The following is a 6000-nucleotide window of genomic DNA, read 5'->3' on the forward strand; positions in this document are numbered from 1 at the left end:
AAGGTTTAGTCGTCGCAGTTTGTAGATTAATGAGCTGTGGCGCACTTTATCGAATGCTTTTGCGATATCCAAAAAATTAGATCTGCAACTGAAGAGTGGTCAAGCAATAGGTTCAGTTTACGCGTGAATGATACTAGTTAGGTGTCACACGAATATGTTTTGCGGAAGCCGTCTTGAAACTCACAAAAAAATGAAGTTTTCTTCTAAGAAGTTGGCAATATGAGAAAACAGAATGTGCCCGATAATTTTGCATGGTATACTGGTTAAGGAAATGGGCCGATAGTTCAGTGGGGAATTTTCAGTGCCTGTTTTGTAGAGTGGAATCACCTTCCCCAACTTCCAATCAGCAGGCAGTGAACCTTTGTCAAGTGATTGCTGGAAAATCTTTGCAAGAATAATGGAACAATATGTGCTAGTGTTTTTTAGAAACTTTGCGTTAATTAAGTCACAGCCAGGAGCGGATGAGAGTTTCAATGAGGCGATTATTTTTTCTATGGCAAGGGGTTCGATTATTAAAGGGTGCATTGCGGCGTAGTCGTAAGATAGTGTAGTTGGCCATGCTACATGAGCGAGTTTAGAAAAGTTACGCTTAAAAACGTCATTTAATACAATTGCACAATCGGCAGGGGGAATTACGGTATCGGTGCTATCAACAAGGGTTATGGCGTCGTCATGTTTTGGGTTAATAGTGCGCCAGAACTTTTTCGTATCAGTAGTTAGCATGGATGGCAATCTGTTCTTTAAAAAGTTATATTTTGCTTGTTTAAGCGCTGTTATGTAGTTATATGTAGCGCGTTTGTAAGCTGCCCAGCTTTCAGCGTTTGTAGATGTCTTAGCTAGTCTGTACAAACGTTTATTTTGGTTAGAAACGCTCTTAATGTGGGTGTTGTACCAGACAGCGTTATCGTTATAGGAAAGAGTGTAGGTAGGGGTAAATTTTCCCGTTCATTCACTAATTTTAGTAATAAACATATTCCAGTCAGATTGCACACTGCGGTTATCGAAATCAGTCAGGAAAATATCAAGGAATATACAGAGCTCGTTGTTAATTGATTCAAAGTGAGCTTTCTTATACTCGTGAATTGTCTTGATCTTCTTTCTGATTTCGGACGTGAAACGTTGATGTTGAAATGGATAAGGGAGTGGTCGTTTAAGGATGGTAAGTAATGTTCGAAATAAAATCGGGTCGTGTTGTTAGCAGAAGGTCAAGGGTGTTAGCAACTTGTGGTGTGATTCTGGTGGACTGGATTATCAGTTGATTGAAAGAGAACGGCGTGCACAAGTCAAGAAAATATTTTGCTTACGCGGAGAAAGGGTGTATCACAATGGGTTCACTATGCCAGGCTATGTTTGGAATGTTGAAGTCACCCAGTAGAAACAAGGGTAAGGAAGGAAAGAGTGTTACGACGATATTGATTGTGTCTTGTAATTTTTTCGTAGTTGATTTCAATAATTGCCCAGACTATCTCCAAGTTGATAGCGATATTATGGTGCTGAGAGTGTAGGTGTTTATTAATTGCCAGAAGAACACCACCACCTTGACGCAACGTACGGTCGCAGCGATAAATTGTGAAGCCATGTGCGGTAGAGAAGATTTCATGGTCTCTAATATGTGGATGCAGCCAAGTTTCGGTAAGTGCAACGATGTCTGGGTTAAACTTCCTTACTTGAATGAAATGCACATTTGCTTTCCAATTACATTATTTTGATCCCCATGTTATAACTGGAAAGCATGGTTCCTCAGAGGTAATAATAATTTGAAGCTCACACAGGTATTTTATGCGGGTTAAACTGTACTGGTTGCTACACTACTAGTCGCGTCTGCAATTGCGTAGTAATGTTTGTGTAGCATCCCGATTCAAAAGAATAGGCTTTTTTCTCAGAATGTGTGCTGCTGCTTCGCAGCTCAACTTTTATATGTAGGTAGTTCAATTTTTGGTTTTTATATCTAGGTGGTTGGTTGATTGTATTTTTTACAGGTACTGTTCCAGGAGGGCACATGTAACCGGCAAACGGAGGCCTCAGGAGAGCACCTGAGATCATAACAAAGGAGGAGGCGCAGGACCTCCAAGGCACCCAAGGGGTAGTGAGAAAATCAAAAGTGGAAGCAGGGCGGCCCGTGGGTTAGGGCCGCGGAGGCCCAAGCGGGCCAGGGGGTGTTCGCATAAACAATTGGCTGTCCGCGATTGCGGACAGCCCATCTTATACACCCCTCGCACGTGCACGCCTCGGCGAGCCCCTACCCACGGACCAGTCCGTGTTCTAGCTTTGATGTCCCCGCTGCTGCCGCTTTGGTGTCCTGGAGGCGCCACCAATAATTCGAAATAATGACACGTTGCTAAAACTAGTAAAACACGATTGAATAAATATTGTTGTCCAGCCGCCAATTTGTGACGCTAGTTTAGCACTACCGCGTCCCGTGACTTCTGCAACACCAGTCAGAACTTTGCCTACGTGAGCACAAGTGAGTGTCTTGAATTACACGTAAACAAGTGTAAACGCTGCTGATGCGTGTGCGCCGTATTGAATGATTTGCCGTTTACCTTGGTCATTAATTTCATTTAGAGAAAAGCTGCAGATGGCCTTTGTAAACTGCATATCATATTGACCACAAATAAAGACGGGGACAGCGGAAGAGAACACACAACACCGCCCGTGTTGTGTTAGTGTGTTCTCTTCCGCTGTCCCCGTCTTTATTTGCGGTCAATATGATGCGCAGTAAACACCAACTAGGCCAACCTGAAGTTGTGTCCTGCGTAAAGTCTGAATTATGATCTTACGAGCACTTAAAAAAATACTGGCAGATTAATTTACATACACTTGCCCTTTTCACAATTCCTTATGAACCAGAAATGTATTCAGCAACAGGTTACATTAAATGTAACTTATATGTTAATCATCTAACACCCAAAGTCACCATGAAGAGCAGCTGCTACAGAGACATACATATTTGTACCAAATAACTATGTTCTCATAGCTTACAAGTGAGAGGGAAAATTTTTTTCATAGGAGTTAGAAGCAGAGGCGACCCTGAACAAGATGGTTCATGCCTGCTATTCTGCACAAGGGAAGGTGGAAAGGGGACAATAAATGTCTTGAAAGATGTTGAGGAAAAGAGGATCATGTGTATGTGTACAGTAATCACATAATGTATTGGTCTCTCTAAAGCCTCACGTATAGTCCTGTGTTCTGCAAATTGTCCAAAACAGCATCCGTAGCTATTTTTGCTGCCATGATGTCACGGTGAGGACTTGGAATTGCCACTTTTGATTAATCATTGCCTCTGTTGCTTACGAACACAAAGGACAACGTGTGGTGCTCTTGCAAGTAGTCAGGGTAGTCGCAGAGAGACTTGCGTTAGCCATGCATCTTTGTCTCTGTTAGAATGCAAATTTCAGTATTTTCACAACACGTGTGGTAATCTGAAGAAGTATCTTTGTGTTGTCTCTTCTTTTGGCTTCCCTACCTCCAGATATGTTTAACTGATGTCTTCATACCTTGTCATGTTCTTATGCTACAGATTTTTGCAATCAGGTATATATATATATATATATATATATATATATATATATATATATATATATATATTATATATGTTCTTCGTTTCAATAAAAGTTTAGTTGAGTTAGCGATCATCCTGTGTGCTTCTAGTCTGTGTCCGTGTCACTTCGCGCTACAATCCAAGATCATTTTAGGCCATGCCTGGACACTCTAGGAATGCTCTTGCTGCCTGTTACAGCGTTCATATCGCGTTCTTCATTTGTTTTCTACCAGAATTTGTTTTGACGGGTTCATAGTTCAGCCGCCTTACATAGGATGACAACCTTTTCCAAGGTGAGGGTTTTGTCCCTGAGCATCTTTTTTAGAAGCCTTGGCGAGTTTGTTCCAAAGATAATTTGTTCTCGTACCATGTCGTCTGCCATATTCCCAAAGTTGTAGTGCCGCACGTGTTTTTTCATCTCGCGTACAAACTGCTCAAAAGGCTCCGCCTCACATTGACTACGCGAACGGAAAACGTATCGCTCGTGGATTTCATTCTGTTGCTCCGTGCAGTATTCTTCGAACTTGGAAATCACGGTGTTGTAGTCTTCCTTGTTCTCTTCTCCGCTGAACACAAAATTGTTAGAAACATCCAAGACTTTCTCCCCCGCCACGCTGAGGAGCAGGGCCGTCTTCGCCGCTTTCCACCTTAGATTGGCTTTGCATACCGTCGCTTGCAGAAAAAACTCGAACTGCTGAAGAAACCGCTTCCAGTTCCTTCCGCCATCCGCTGTCAGACGTAGCGGTTCAGGTGGCCTCGGGTGCTCCATGTCGTTGCTTCTCGGATTCACCTATCCGAGGTACCATTCGCTTGAGCTGGCAGCCTTGTATCCTACTCCTGACACCATGTTTGGTTCGCGTGTGCAACGAACAGAGTGGACAGCCTGCTTGTGCAGAAGCAAATCACCAACTCCTTTATTCTGCGCCGTTATATTCACAGTAGAAGGTGGAAAGGGTTAGTAACACTGAGGGGCAGGTATATGCATGTGGCAATCGTGTATGTACATAGCGCATACGCTTTCATAAGATATGATGCAGCCACGATGCCCACATTGTCCCAGCTCATGACGCATCTTCTCGGCATGCTCTACGAGGCCCTTCGCCTTTGCAACTGTGTGGTCTCGGGTAACATCATTCTTGGGCTGATTGGGACGCCTGCAGAAATTTTTGCTAACAAAAAATCAGTGTGGATCCCGAAACATTTTTTTTCAGTTTGACCATCGTCAGTCACGCGCTCAGTTTTTAACAAGGTCATTCCATAGTTTTCGTGCCACTTTCGGGGTGGTTTTTATTTCTCTTCCTCTCATTGCCCTACCTTTATGAGCACACGAAGTGCCCTGTAGGCTTCTGGCATTAAGGTGCCCCAGGGGACAGAGGGACGATGAAGCACACAGCTAGATTGTCATGGTGTCTTCACCTTTTGGCATGCCAAAGTTTCCAGAAATCAACGCTTTCACAGCATCCACGAGGAAGCCTAAATGCGAGCGGTTTGTATAGCTGCCTTCTTGTACAAAATAAATGCATTGAAGATTGCCCCGTAGAGGTAAATATGGCAGATCATTTATATCAATGTCTTTCTTTATTGGAGGATTCAGAGCTAAAATTCAGAAGATCAGCAATATTCCTGTCACTTCCGAGCCAAGTTAGAGTAACAAACTACAGCGACTGCCCACTTTCTTCGCGGGAAGTTCCAGCGACTACATGTGGCACTCAACAATGAAAACACCATTTCTGTGTTCTCACTATTAAGCTGCTGCTGCCGAGAATTTCAATTGTTTGTGAAACCGTCTGTGACGAAAAAATAGAACTCATTGCATGGACGTGCTCACATGGTACGATAAATTAGCCCTTTCTATTGTAGACAAGCTAGGGTCGTCTATGGTGGCCGGTGTGCAAAGCTTCTCTATGGAAGGTAAACTATGCTTACTCTTCAAAAGGCGCAGCTCGATAGCACGGGGTCCAAGAAACACAATCCACAACACAAGCACTGATTAACAACTGGTTCTATTTGAACCAAGACCGGATTTTTGTGCGCAAAAAGGATTGCCATGTAGCCCCGCAGTTAGCACAGATATGGTCACAAAAGATGAACCAAAAACAAGATACCGCCAACGTTCAAGAACATTTAGTAAACGCATGAAAACAGTAAGAACAAGATTTGATCATTGAACATAGTCTGCTATCGCCACGTATCTCAACGTTTCGGGCTAAGGCGAAGTCACTATGCGTAAAAAAATGATAATGGAAACAACGAACAAGCGCACAGAAGAAAGTATCCACACGCTTGGTTTGAGCAGGCTTCTGTAACGAAAAGAAAAAAAAAATACATTTAAAAGGGGGTGAAATTTTTAAGACCTGAACAAAACTTTCAAGAAACTCTATCTCATCGTCAGCCAAAAATATGGGTGGCTTGCTGACGCAATTGTCCGCAAATCTTTTGGTAACAAAAGCTTCCAGGAT

Source organism: Dermacentor andersoni, chromosome 10, assembly GCF_023375885.2.
Source record: "Dermacentor andersoni chromosome 10, qqDerAnde1_hic_scaffold, whole genome shotgun sequence".
Lineage (NCBI taxonomy): Eukaryota > Metazoa > Arthropoda > Arachnida > Ixodida > Ixodidae > Dermacentor > Dermacentor andersoni.